Here is a 14,476-nt window from a genome sequence, read left to right as displayed (position 1 = left end):
CAAAAATATGAATGAATCTCACATAATGTGTGAAAGAAGTAAGGTACAAATGAATACATAATGTATAATCTCATTCATGTGAAGTTCTAAACTATCATGATAGAGATCAGAACAATGAGAGGAGCACCAAGGGGGAGGAGGCATGAGGGAGCCTACTGTAGTACTGGGAATGTTCTAGACCTTTATCTGGGTGGTGGCATGTGGTTATGTACATATGTACACATTGAGTTGGTAGATTTAACAATGTATACTTTATTGTATGAAAATTGTACCTCAATAAAAAGGAAGCCAGTACTAACCATAAAGGAAATAATTTAGAAATTTGACTACATAAAGGTAAATTACAATCCTAGTATTAACAAAAGTTAAATCTTAAGCTTTGGCATTTCGTTAATCAGACAACAAGGAGGTCTTTGTTTATAAATAAATATCCTTTGTTACACTTACTGGAATAAAACTCATCAGATAAAACACCAGATCAAATCAGAAACCACTACACAAACTTATATGGGCAAATTAGTGCTTACGGATAGGAACAGAACCCAAAGAGGGAGTGGAGCAAAACTCACATCTTTCCTTTGCCTTCATTTTGAGTAAGCATGCAAATCACCTCCCCCAATCAGGGGAGAGGGAAAAAAAAGCACTTTGTCCGTGGAGATAAACAAAACAATACAAAAACAAGGTCACACTTACTCGTTCTAAACCTGAAATAAGAGAAACCTTTATCCTTTTCATTACATAACTTCTGACTCCCTAGCAATTTTTGCACTGCAGATCTCTGACAGTACATGACACTCTAAGACATAATTATGAGCCGGGCTGGGTGGCTCAGTCTGGCGCCTTTGGGAGGCTGAGGTGAGTGGATTGCCTGAACCCGCGGGTTCGAGACCCGCCTGGGCAGCGAAACCTCATCTCTACAATAAATTTTAAAAAATCAGCCAGGTGTGGTAGTGCACGCCTGTAATTCCGGCTACTCGGAAGGCTGAGGCGGAAGGATCGCCGGAGCCCAGCAGGTCGAGGCTGCGGTGGCCGGGAGCGGCCACTGCACTCCAGTCTGGGCGACAGAGTGAGACTCCAACTCAAAAATAAAAAAATAGAAAGACATAATTATGTGAAATTATTGCTATTTTTCCACCAATCTGGTAAGTTTGGTCACCTTCTTTATGTTGTTTTTTTGGTTTTTTGTGGGTTTTTTTGGTGAGCCAGTCCTTCTAAAGTTTGTACTTTCTTACAAACTTCTTTGCAAGTCAACTCTTTTGCTTTTCTAAGCTAACTGACTAAATAAAAATTAAGGTAAGAGAGAAGGTGGCGCGCCTTTTACCATCCACCTTGAGGAAAGAGTTACAAAACTCGTTGATCCTTTTTCAGTTTGGTGGCACATGAACTATACGTGGCCATGCTCTGTCTCATTAACCAATTAACCAGGCAACCTACATGTTTGGAGAAGGGCCTGGCTCAAGAAGGGATTCTTTGGTACGTTCGGGTTGCAGTACAAGTTGTGCTGCCACTTCAGCCTAATTACCCAACAGACCCAACGATATTGGAAGGATTTTGTGACAACGATGTTGTGTACGCCCTCTGGCAATCCTAACACCACAGCCACCCAGGATTCCAAAGTAAGGCTATGTGCTCACCTACAAACAACTGGCCATCACTTGAAAAGTAGTTTCTGGCTTACAACTGGGCTCTGTTAGAAACCGAATGCCTGACTGTGAGACACTAACTGGAACTGCCTGGCATGAACTAAGAATTATCCAGTCCACTGATCCGTAAAGTTTGGGATGTAAGTCAACATTCCATTATAAAATGTAAGGGGTATATATGAGACCTTCAATCTTTTTTATTATAAGTATTTAAAACTGTAAACTTCACTCTAATCACTGCTTTAGCTGTACCCTGCAAAATGTTATATTTTCATTATCATTCTAATTTCCCTTGTGCTTTCTTCTTTGATTATCTTATTTTTATTTATTTAATTTTTTTTTTTTTTAGTAGAGTCGGAGTCTCACTCTATTGCCCAGACTGGAGTGCAGTGGCACACTCATGGCCACCGCAGCCTCGACCTACTGGGCTCAGGTAATCCTTCTACCTCGGCCTTCCAAATAGCTGGAACCACAGTCACAGGCCACCATGCCTGGCTAATTTTTTGACTTATTGCAGAGAGGATGTCTCACCAAGTTGCCCAGGCTGGTCTCGAACCCCTGGAATCAGGTAATCTCTCACCTCAGCCTACCAGAGTGCTGAGATTAAAGGTGTGAGCCATTGCGCCCAGCTGATTATCTTATTTTTTAAAGAGTCGGGGTCTCTGTTGTGCAAGCTGGAGTGCAGTGGCATGCTCATGGCTCACTGGAACCTCAGACTCCTGGACTCAAGCAGTTCTCCCACCTCAGCCTTCCAAGTAGCTAAGACTACAGGCCCACACCACCACACCTGGCAATACTTTTAAAAACATTTTCTTTGTAGAAACAGGATCTTACTATGTTGACCATCTGGGTCTTGAGCTCTTTGATTAATGGATTATTTAAAAGTATGTTGCTTAGTTTCCAAATAACCAGGAGCTTTCTAGACATCATATGACTATTGATATCATTTAATTCCATTGTGGTCCATATTAACCATATCAATTTCATATTATTTAAATCCTTTTAAATTTATTGAAACATGTTTAGTGGCCCAGCATATGGTTCACTAGTAAATGCACCAAGTGTACTTGAAAAGACTGTGTATCCTGCAATTGTTTGGTACAGGGTTCTATAAATATCAATTATATCAAGATGATTGACAGCGTTATTCATATCATCTATGTCTCTATTTTTTTTTATCTATTGTTCTATCGGTTGCTAACAGGGGATGCCGAAGTCTCCAACTATGATTATGGAATTTCTTTCTTTAATTCTGTCTATTTTTGTTTCATATGCTTTCAAACTCCATCATTAGGCACATATTTATAATTCTTATGTCTTCCTGGTGAATTGACTTTTTATCATTATGAAATATCCACCTTGATCTCTAGTAATAATCTTTTTCTTGAAGTGTACTTTATCTGATATAACTATTCTAGCCTTCATAAGCTTACTGTTTGCATGGTATAACTTCCTCTTTCCACTTTTGTCCAATTTACTTATATGTTTACATATCATGTAAGATATTTGGATTTTTTTTTTTTAACCCATTTGAATAGTGTCTACCTCTGGAGCCCATAGGTGTTGGTTGAGGATAGGCTACAAAGGAGGAAATGCTTGGGTTGGGTCTCATTTGTACCCTTTCTACTTGAAAATGGAATGCAGTTGGACACTGTGGTCTACATAGTGGGTCAAATAGTTTGCGGGCTATGAGGGCAGATCAGTTTGCAAGGCAGCCTGGTTGTTCCATAGATAAGCATTCAGTCTCTATCAGCGACCAGAAGTAAGACAAAGCTGTTTCTCAAAGGAAGATCAGTTGCTTGCCAAAGAGGACATGGCTTTCTTCACAAATCCTAGGGGTTTCTTCTGCAATGTTCTTCCTGGGCTGGCTGTAGACTCCTTCAGCAGAGTGATCTAAACATGATTGAATCTGGTGGGTCATGGAGACCAGGTGGCATATTGTCTTACATTGCAGCTTAGACCAATTAGAGAATTTTCCTTTGCCTTGCATTCCTCTCAAAACTGACAGCCTTTCAAGTTACTGAGTAAGTGAGTGAGTACAGGACACCCAAATGCCTCAAAATTCCAAGAAAGAATTCTCAAAATTCCAAGAAAGCATGCCTCAAAATTCCAAGAAAGCACCAAGTACCGTATTTCAACTAGTATTTCAACTGTAAGGTGCGCCTTCATTTCTATTCCACTATGAAAGCATTCTTTAAAAAACATAATCAATTAAATCATGATATACCATTGTTTGGAAGAAGCATTGCCATTTCAGAAATGTTAAAAAGGGGTGGAAGGACAGCCTTATGCATGTAATAAATGCCACTAAATTGTTCACTTTAAAATGGTTAATTTTGCCGGGCTCGGTGACTCAGCCCGTAATCCCGCGCCTTTGGGAGGCTGAGGTGAGTGGACCCGCCTGGGCAGGGAGACCTCATCTCTATAATAAATTAAAAAATCAGCTGGGCGTGGTAGCGCGCACCTGTAATTCCGGCTACTCGGAAGGCTGAGGCAGAAGGATCGCCAGAGCCCAGCAGGTCGAGGCTGCGGTGGCTGGGAGCGGCCACTGCACTCCAGTCTGGGCGACCGAGTGAGACGACAACTCAAAAAATAAAAATTAAAAATTAAAAAAATAAAATATAGTGGTTAATTTTATGTTATGTGAATTTCACCCCAAATTATTTTTAATGTGAAGAATATGCATCTTAGAATAAATAACATATAGCATTATTCCTCATTCATATGGTAGTGGGGGAGGGAAGGTGAAGCAACTTCTACTTAGGATGAAACTTTGTAACATGCCCTAGAACAGTGGACCTCTAGAAACATCCCTAAAATGTACGCTAATAGGATTTACAGTGTCCTTCAATAATGGACATCCTCTTGAGCCACTGGGGATTGGTTCCAGGACTCCTGCATATACCAAACCCGTGCATACTCAAGTCCCATGTTGGCCCCGGGGAACCTACTCATAAGAAGTTTCCATTCTCCATATGTGCGGGTTTTGCATTCCATGTATAAGGGGACATGCACAGTTTCTAACCCACACGTTCAAGGGACAACTGTAATTTATTTCATTTCATTTAAAATGCTTTGCTCCTGGTGTATTCCTGATTTACCAGAAGGCTTTTACCGAACTATTTCCTCTGTTTCCTCTGCTGACAATTTTAAGAAGTTATTCATTGACCAGGTGGGGTGCAAATCTGTAGCCCCAGTACTTTGGGAGTCCAAGGCAAGAGGATTGCTTGAGCCCAGGAGTTCGAGATCTGCAGAGGTAACATAGTGAGACCTCATCCCTACAAAAAAAAAATTTTTTTTTAATTATCCAGGTGTTGTGATGCACACAGTCCCAGCTACAGTGAGACTGAGGCAGAAGGATTACCTGAGCCCAGGAGGTCAAGGCTGCAGTGAGCTGTGATCGTACCACTGCACTCCAGCCTGGGCCACAAAGTGGGACTCCAACTCAAAAAAAAGAAGTCATCCATTAACCTCAGCAGGGGAAGAGAAGCCATTTATGCTGTCAACAGAGGCTCAAGAGGGTAGAGTTCTGGATGGCCTGAGTTCTCAATGCTTTCTTTCTGGTCAGTGCCCTAGCATTTACATAAGAGACCTGAAATTGTGTGAATTTAACTAATATTGTATTACAATAATTCTCAGTATCAAATTATAAATTTGATTTCCAGCTATAATCAACTCCGTGATGGCAAGAGATAAATTATTTTTATCATAGACATAGAAAGTCAATGGTTTGAGACTTATCTTGAGCCAAAATTTTAGAGTTTTGAGTTTGTCATTTTTTTTTTACTTTGTTCGGAACAGTTAAAAGAAATCCCTCTTCACAGCTCACAAATTCCCTCCACTCTTTATACTATTCTGTGACAGAGGCTATTTGATTCCCCAAAGCTTTGACTTCAATGCATCTTTTATTTAGGTGGTGATCTATTTGCAGCAGACCAAGGGCTAATATTAGCTAGATTTTCACTGCCCAAACATCAATACCAAATTCATGACTGTGCTGATACCAATTTATGTATCAGCGACAATTCAGTTTGTAGTTATGTTTTCTAGGAGGTACAAATAGCCAAAATTGTTCCAAGAAGACTTGGAGAACCAAATAGAGCAATAACCATAGAAAAACAAAAACTATTGTTAATGAGCTACAATCTTCAAGGGCAATAGCTGAAAATTATAAATAAGTGAGTTCTTCTTGACCTTCGAGTAACAGATTATTCCTTATTTATTCAAGTTAATGTTAACGCTTATAAGTTGAAAATTTTTTCAACTTTTGAAAATAGCACCATGTAAATACCATAATCTAACAAATAGAGAAAAGCCTTGGAAGAAATGGAATTCTCATGTAAACTATTTAAGAAAGTAAGAAAAGATGGAAAGCCACCCAACACATTTTTCTTACTAACATATCCTAAAACCAAAGCCAGAAAAGAAGAGCAAGATTAAAAAAAAATTATATATATGAGATCCCATTTAAGAACAATGAAGCAAAAACCCTAAACAAAATGCTAATAATTTAGAGCCAGCAGTGTATTAAAAGAATAATTCATCAAGTCTAAAGAGGATTTATCCCAGCCTTGCTAGGATGGTTCACTATTAGGATATATATCAACTTTACTTATTATATTAATGAAGTAAACATAAAACTACAATTATCTTAATAAATTCAATGCCCATTAATAATGTAAAAGAAAAAAATCTAGAAACTAGGGAAAAAATTCTTAATTTGATACATGTTTTGTTTTTAGTAAAGCAATGATAGAAAACCCACAGCAAGCTGGGCACAGTGGCTCACGCCTATAAATCCCAGCATTTTGGGAGCCCAAGGCAAGAGAACTGCCTGAGCCCAGGGGTTCAAGACCAGCCTGGGCAACTTGGCAAGACCTCATCTCTACAATAAATCAAAAATTTGCTGGGCATGGTGGTGCATGCCTATAGTTTCAGCTACTTGGATGGCTGAGGCAGAAGGATTGCTTGAGCCTACTGCACTTTAATCTGGGCAACAGATTGAGACTCTGACTCAAAAAAAAAAAAAGCAAAAAACTATAGCAAATGCCATACATTACAGTGAAACAATAAAAGCATACAAGTTGAAGCTAGAAACAAGACAACAATGATCTGTATCAGCCCCATTGCTCTGTTGCTCTGAATGGTACCAGATGTTCTCCCTAATTCAAGAAGAGACAGGAAGTAATGAGAGGCATAAACATTAGAAAAAAGAGGCAAACTGTGATTATTTGCAGATGACACTATTGCTTATATAGAAAGGTCTAAAAAAAATCAATTGACAAACTATTAGAACAAATAAGAGAATTCAGCATGGTAACCACATACAAGATCTATGTACAAAAATCAATAGTTTTTCTATGTACCAGCAATAACCAATTAGAAAATGTAAGAGAAAATAAGATTATATTCACAATAGCTGCAAAAACTATTAAGCACCTAAGAATATACCTAAAAATAGAATTTATCTCAGACCCTTAAAGATTGTTCAATATTAGGAGATCCATCAATATAACTCATCACAGTGACAAAATAAAGTTGAGAACTAGACAATTATTTCATATAGCAGTGGAGGAAATTAAAAAACCATTTCTGGTAAAAACACTAAGTAAAACAGGAGATAAAGGACATTTCCTAACTATGATAGTTGTGTGAGTGTTGTTTTGTTTTTAAGAACTAAGAGAATAATCAAATTAAATGTAGGTATATATATGTATACATATATATATAGAGAGAGAGAGACAAACAGAGAGAGAGAGAGAGAGAGAGAGAGAGAGAGAGTGTGTGTGTGTGTGTGTGTGTGTGTGTGTGTGTGTGTGTGTGTATGTGTGTGTGTGTGTGTGTCAGGGGTCTCTGTCACCCAGGCTGGAGTGCAGTGGCATGATCACAATGATCATGGCTCACGGCAGCCTCGACCTCCATGCCACCATGCCCTGCTAATTTTTTAAAATTTTTTTGTAGAGATGAGGTTTTGCTATGTTGCCTAGGCTGGTCTTGAGCTCCTGAGTTCAAGCAATCCTCCCACCTCAGCCTCCCAAAGTGCTAGGATTACAGGTGTTAGCCATTGTGCCCAGCCTGAAATGACTAAATATTAAAGGCATTGCCATTAAAGTAAAAAATAAGACAAGGACCATCACTATCCCTCAAAACTCATTGGTATAAAAATGAAACAGAGGATTTGACGATGTGGCAGACCCTATTCCAGGATCTGTCAGAAATATATATATATATAACTGTATATATAATATATATATAGCCTTTTAATTTTATTAGTTTCTGAAAACAAAGCAACACACACAAACACACACAAAAACTATCGTATTCAGGAAATATCCCTTGTCTCCTGTTTTACTTAGTGTTTTTACCAGAAATGGCTTTTGAATTTTCTCCACTGCTATATAAAATAATTATCTAGTTTTCAACTTTATTTTATCAACGTGATGAGTTTTATTGGTGGATCTCCTAATATTGAACAATCCTTAAGGGACTCTATAACAAGACTACTTTAATTTTATATTACACATAGGATGAAAATTGAAATTTCATTCAGAGACAGAAACTGATCAAGAGAATCTTTGTTTCCCTACCGAAGCCATTACCAAGCACTCTCCAGATATTATTCACACTGCACCTGTCCTCTGACTAAAGGAAAGAATTTTTAATTGTCCAAATAGTCCTGAGACCCAGAGCTGCTTTTGCTCATGTGGCAGTGGGGCTTGACCGCCGACGGGTACCTGAAATGCACCTAAGAATCCGTGGGTACAAAAAGCTGCCTGACAAATGAGGATGGAGTTCTGACACAGTCTGTTACTTCCTCATGCTCAGAAACTGTGAGCGCATTTTCAAATCCTATCACTCTTACCTTGTTTCACATATTGTGGCCTAGGTTTATCCCCCCCCCCCCTTTTTTTTTTTTTAAGAATAACAGGAGTCTCCCGGTGGCGGACATCGGGGACATTCTGCAGCAGATAATGACCATCATCGACCAGACCCTGGACAAGGCCCAGGCCAAGAAACACGCCCTAAACTGCCACCGAATGAAACCTGCTCTCTTTAACGTCCTGTGTGAAATCAGGGAGAAAAACGGCCTCAGCATTCAAAGCTCCCAAGAAGAGGAGCCGGTGGACCCACAGCTGATGAGCTTGGACAACATGCTTCTGGCGGAGGGTGTGGCTGGGCCTGAGAAAGGCGCGGGGGGCGGGGGGGTGCTCCGCAGCAGCGGCTCTGCAGCCTCCGGGGGCGGCGTGTCCCCTGACAACTCCATCGAGCACTCCGACTATCGTAGCAAACTTGCCCGGATCCACCACATCTACCACTCGGGGCTGGAAAAGGATGAGCTGGCATGTAATGAGTTCATGAACCTACTGAGGGAGCAGAGCCGCACAAGGACTGTGGCACCCAAAGAGGTGGAGCGCATGGTGAGCATCATCCATCGAAAGTTCAGCGCCATCCAGATGCAGCTCAAGCAGAGCACCTGAGAGGCCGTCATGATCCTGCGTTCCCGTTTACTGGACGCCAGACGAAAGCGCCCTAATTTCAGCAAACAGGCCACTGAGGTCCTAAATGAATATTTCTACTCCCATTTGAGTAACCCATATCCTAGTGAGGAGGCTAAGGAGGAGCTCGCCAAGAAGTGCGGCATCTCCGTCTCTCAGGTCTCCAACTGGTTTGGCAACAAGCGGATTCACTATAAGAAAAATATTGGAAAGTTCCAAGAGGAGGCAAACATCTCTGCTGTCAAGACTGCCGTGTCAGTCACCCAGGGGGGCCATAGCTGCACCAGCTCCCCGACACCCCCTTCCTCCACAGGATCCGGAGACATGTTTCTAGGGGTGCCCGGGCTCAATGGAGATTCCTATTCTGCTTCCCAGGTGGAATCACTCGGACACTCGATGGGGCCAGAGGGCTACAGGGATAACCTCGGGGAGGTCAGATGTGCAGCCCTCGGGAAATGAGGGCAAACGGCCCCTGGCAGGAGACTGTGGCCCCATCTTCAGTGACATCCCCGACAGAGGGACCTCCAGGGAGTGTTCACTCTGACACCTCCAGCTGATCTCACCCCTCAGGGTCACAGGGGTGAGGGCTCTCACAAGGCGACTCTTGAAGAGGACACAGACATCCAGAGGACAAGCCCCAGAGACAGGAGAAGCACAAGACGGAGAGGGGCAAATGGGGTCATTCCCTTCCCAACTAGACTCTCTCAGCACTGGGGATGCTGACTACATGGCAGGAAGAATGGGGCCCCTTAGGAGAGAGTGGGGTCTGTCTCCCCATTTTTTCCATCTTTCTTCTCTCCCCTTCTCTCTCACACAGAAACAGACACATACCCGGAAACCTATGTCTCCGAACCATTTTTTCTCCCTCCCTCCCACATGTATACTCCCACATATAACTATTCTGTTTCTCTTTCTGAGCTCCCCTTTACTTTCCCTATCCTACTTATCTGCTCTGGAATCTGTGGAGATGCCAGCCCTGCCTGACCAGAGATGCCAGAAATGGGGACACCCTTCTGGACATAGTCTTCTGGACAGAGAACGCGGGCCATGACCTCTGTGCATCCTCACCCCCTGCCCCTCCATATGGCTTTATTACCTCTTACGCAGCTCATCTTAAACCAATAGAATCGCTCAGTGGACGAGAGTGTCTGACTCAGATATCTGCCTCGGAGAGAGTTTCTGCTACTTTACAGAATTATTGACTGGGTTTTGGGGTTGGACTTTTTTTTTAAGGAAAGAAAAAGAAACCCTGGAATCCATCTGTAATTTTTTGATTTGTTTTTGTTGTTGTTTGTTTTGGTGGTGGTGATTCTTAATTTTTAATTTAGTTTGGGGAAGTAGTTTTTTTTTTTTTAATATGTTGATTTCTTGTCTTTTTATTTCTGCTCTCGCATATTAGGGGTGATAGCCAAAGGGGTCCTGGTAAGAGAAAGGGAGACAAACAGAACTGGTGAAGAGGCCCACCTGGATCCAGGCCTGACCATCAGGAAGTGAATTTTTCAGGGCACCAAGCTCTTGCCTCCTAAAATCACTTAGGTGTTTTTTGCTTATGCGGGCAGGTTTCTGCTGCATTTGGAGGCGGTGAGGGGCTTCCTATCTTCCCTCTTCCCACCCCTTGGGGAGGACTGGACTTAGTAATTTTGAGGAAATCGAAGATGCTACCTTCCCCTGTGACATGCCTTTAATTTTTTAAACTACTATTTGCAGATTGGAGGAGGAAGAATGGGGAGGAGGTTATTGCCAAATATGTTAAATATGGGTTGGGTTACTTATATGTGTGTATCTCCCTCCCTCAGTTTCCCCAGAAATGAGGTGTCTTTTTTTTGTCACACCAAAATGAAAGGGGTGGGGAGAAAGAGGAGGGAGGTTGCAAAAAGTCAGGTATGGGGGAAAGTAAAATCGATGCTGTCCCATTCTCGGCCTTGAACCCTACCATCTGGTCCCCTCAGACATCCTCAGGATCTTACAAGACTGTCAGAGTGGAGAACCCCTTCCGTGACAGATATGGGCAGGACTGGGGACAGGTCGGGAGTGTGATGGGTGGGAAATGGGAGGCATGGGCTGGGGCAGTTCTCCCCTCATTTGTAAATTTGTAGTTTCACAGAAAAAAACAACAACACAGTTTTAAATTTTTTAATAAAGAAATTTCTTTAAAAAAAGAAAAAAGAAAAACAAACCACCAAGGTGAGTTCTAAACAAAGTTGCTTGAGAGTCTTTTAATCAGAGTTAATTGAAGTTGTATGTTGGCCTCCCATCTCTAGGAAAAAGCACACATCGCTCACTCTAGAGAAAAAGACCAGAGAAGCTGAAGATGAGATGGGAGCTATTTGAATCTCTCCATACCCTTTATGAAAACAGTGCTATTGTGTGAAATGAAATGTTGCCTTATTCTAGAATCACAAATAAAGCCAACTGAGATTTATATATATGGAATGCTATCCAAAAAAAGAAAAAAAACAACTGCCATGAGTTAAGTTCCTTGGAAGTAGAGTCTGAAACAAGATAAACGCGGTGGAAGTTTAGTGGGGAATACTCTTGGTATCATTATTTACAGAGGGAAAGAGAAAAAGCAGGATTAAGCAAAAGGAGAAGTCTGACTGTGATGAAATATCAAGAAGGCCTCAGTTGATACCCTGGGTAGAATGATCCTTCAGAATTGTCCCCAAATGAGATGAGGAGACCAGGTCCTTATATTCTATGTCAAGCAGTCATCAGATGTGAGCTATCCTGAGACAGGGACTGTTCTTGAGGGAAGTGAGTCTCCAGGGAAGGCAATTTTAGCTTTCAGCTGCTGGGGAGACCCATGTGGCATGACATAGCAAAGTAACAAGGAAACAAAAGGAACAAAGGTGCAAGAGACATTTTCAACAAAACAGGAAACAAAATATGAGTTGATGGGGCCAAACAGCAGCAAGACTTCTGTGGTATAATCAACAGTGAAGGAGGAAGCACAGAGAAGCCAAAGGTTGAATCTAGAAATCAAGTAATCGCCTGCAAAAAAAAGGGATACCACTCGGACTGGAGAACTTGGCTGGTGAAACTAAGGTCCAGTGATTTAGAGAAGAAAATAGATGACCATGCAGTGAAATACTTCACAATTGAAAACAAACACACATATTGATTTTTTTTTTTTTTTTTTTAGTCGGAGTTTCACTCTGTCGCCCAGACTGGAGTGCAGCGGCCGCTCCCGGCCACCGCAGCCTCGACCGCTCCCAGCCACCGCAGCCTCGACCTGCTGGGCTCCGGTGATCCGCCTCAGCCTTCCGAGTAGCCGGAATTACAGGCGCGCGCTACCACGCCCAGCTAATTTTTTGATTTATTGTAGAGATGAGGTCTCGCTGCCCAGGCAGCTCTCGAACCCGCGGGCTCAGGCAATCCACTCACCTCAGCCTCCCAAAGGCGCGGGATTACAGGCTGAGCCACGGAGCCTGGCTCAATGGCTATATTAACTATGAACATATTGTATATATATTCAGAATATATAGATAAACTCAATAACACAGCAATCAACCTCATAAAGTAAAAACCACATGAGATGTGGACAAAGTAGAAACAAGAGAGAATGTTAACACACATTCTCATTCCAAAACAAACCAAGTGGACAACAAAATGAATAAGAATTTAGAAAATCAGCCAGGCTCAGTGGCTCAGCCTGTAATCCCACGCTTTGGGAGGCTGAGGTGAGTGGATTGCCTGAGCCCGCAGGTTTGAGCTCTGCCTGGGCAACTTGGCGAGACCTCATCTCTACAATAAATCAAAAAAATTAGCCGGGCATGGTAGCGCGTGCTTGTAGTTCCAGCTACTTGGAAGGCTGAGGCGGAAGATCGCCGGAGCCCAGCAAGTTGAGGCTGCGGTGGCCGGGAGCGGCCACTGCACTCCAGTGTGGGCGACAGAGTGAGACTCCAACTCAAAAAAAATAAAATAAAATCTAACCTAGTGTGACTGAAAATTGGTTACAGATTGGTGCCAGACTATGAACTGTGGTTACCAAACTGTGGTTGCCAGATGCAACAAGAAGCTTGCTCCACAGTATAAGTTAATGCACCATTTCCTTCATTGAAAAAGTCTTGCTATAAGAAAAAAAGGCAGATGAACCTAAAAACGAGCTTAATGACACAAGAGACTATCTTGCTTTGAGTAGCGTTGACCTAAACAACATAATCAATATGGTAATTCTTACAGATATATATCAAACTCTGAGTCCCAATATTGAAGAATACACCTTTTGAAGTATACATGAAATATTCATAAAATAGATATTTTAGGCCACAAAGAAATACCACAATAAAATGCAAATAACACAATAGCATTCTCTGACTACAATGCAATAAAGTTAGAGATTGATAATAATAATAAAGTTTCTTCCACTGGGGAATTTTTTTTTTTTTTTTGAGTTGAAGTCTCACCTGTTGCCCAGGCTGGAGTGCAGTGGTACGTTCACAGCCACTGCAGCCTCGACATGCTGGGCTCAGGCGATCCTTCCACCTCAGTCTTCCAAGTCGTTGGAACTACAGGTGCGCAGCACCATGCCCGGCTAACTTTGTGATTTATTGTAGAGATGAGCTCTTGCCATGTTGCCCAGGCTGGTCTCAAACCCCTAGGCTTAGGCAATCCTCTTGCCTCGGCCTCCCAAAGTGCTGGATTGCAAGCTTGAGTCACTGTGCCTGTCCTGGGAAAAAATTTTTTTAATGCGCATACTTTAAAATAGTTCCTGCATGAAGGGAAAATGAAAATTTAGAATTCTTAAAAATTATACTACGTATAATGAAAGAGCACACATAGCAAAAGCCATTATCAGAGGAAACTTTATATACTACCTACCCATGTCAATGAAAATGAAAGTAAATAAATGAAACACTGAAGTCATAAAGGTGGAAAAAGTTAAAAACAAAACAAAACAGGCTGGGCATGGTGGCTCAAGCCTGTAATCCTAGCACTTTGGGAGGCTGAGGTGAGAGGATTGTCTGAGCCCACAGGTTTGAGACCAGCCTGGGCAACATGGTGAGACCTTGTCTCTACAATAAATTAAAAAAATTAGCTGGACATGGTAGCATGCTCTTATAGTTCCAGCTACTTGGAAGGCTGAGACGGAAGGATTGCTGGAGCCCAGCATGGTGATGCTGGGGTGGCCATGAGCGTGCCACTGCACTCCAGCCTAGGCGACGGAGTGAGACTTCCACTAAAAACAAAACAAAACAAAACAAGGAAACATAAGAAAGGAAATAACCTAATAAGATAAAAAAATAAGTGAATTAAAAAACAGACACAGAGTTAAAGTAATATCTACATAAAAGCTTATTATTTAAAGATACTAGCAATGTACACAAACTACTAGGT

General features: G+C 41.7%; 1 pseudogene across 1 annotated transcript; it reads left to right on the top strand.

The window, feature by feature from the left end:
- Window positions 1–8,593: 8,593 nt before the first annotated feature.
- On the top strand, window positions 8,594–9,696 carry LOC103260765 (annotated as a pseudogene). Its single transcript, XR_504314.2, has one exon. The product of XR_504314.2 is annotated as a pre-B-cell leukemia transcription factor 2 pseudogene (transcript).
- Window positions 9,697–14,476: the final 4,780 nt, after the last annotated feature.

Source organism: Carlito syrichta, unplaced genomic scaffold (assembly GCF_000164805.1).
Source record: "Carlito syrichta isolate Samal-C Ts95f unplaced genomic scaffold, Tarsius_syrichta-2.0.1 Scaffold303334, whole genome shotgun sequence".
Classification (NCBI taxonomy): domain Eukaryota; kingdom Metazoa; phylum Chordata; class Mammalia; order Primates; family Tarsiidae; genus Carlito; species Carlito syrichta.
Note: the sequence above shows the minus strand (reverse complement) of the source record. Positions and strands in the feature narration are given on the sequence as shown.